Here is a 342-nt window from a genome sequence, read left to right on the forward strand (position 1 = left end):
ATCTGAGAGGGTTGGTAAAAGTTGTAGAAATGGGGAAGGGAATAGAGGGGGTAGAGATGGGTTATGAGGTGGGGGGAGGGGGGGAGTGGGGAAGGATGTCACCTAGTCATCTGATATCGAAAGGAAGTCAGAGGGCTTGAAACAAAGGAATTACAAGCTTGAAACGGGATCATATTTGATGAGAAAGAAACAAGCTTTAAATCTTGGTACATCCCAAAACCGAAGAAAAATAGAAATGTAACAATTAAAATAGGATAAATCACATATATTGCCTTTCCACGGGATTCTATGTAAACAATAAGTAAAATATTCCGCAATTTCAATAAATATATTACAATATAC

This window comes from Penaeus monodon, chromosome 30 (genome assembly GCF_015228065.2).
Source record: "Penaeus monodon isolate SGIC_2016 chromosome 30, NSTDA_Pmon_1, whole genome shotgun sequence".
Classification (NCBI taxonomy): Eukaryota; Metazoa; Arthropoda; class Malacostraca; order Decapoda; family Penaeidae; genus Penaeus; species Penaeus monodon.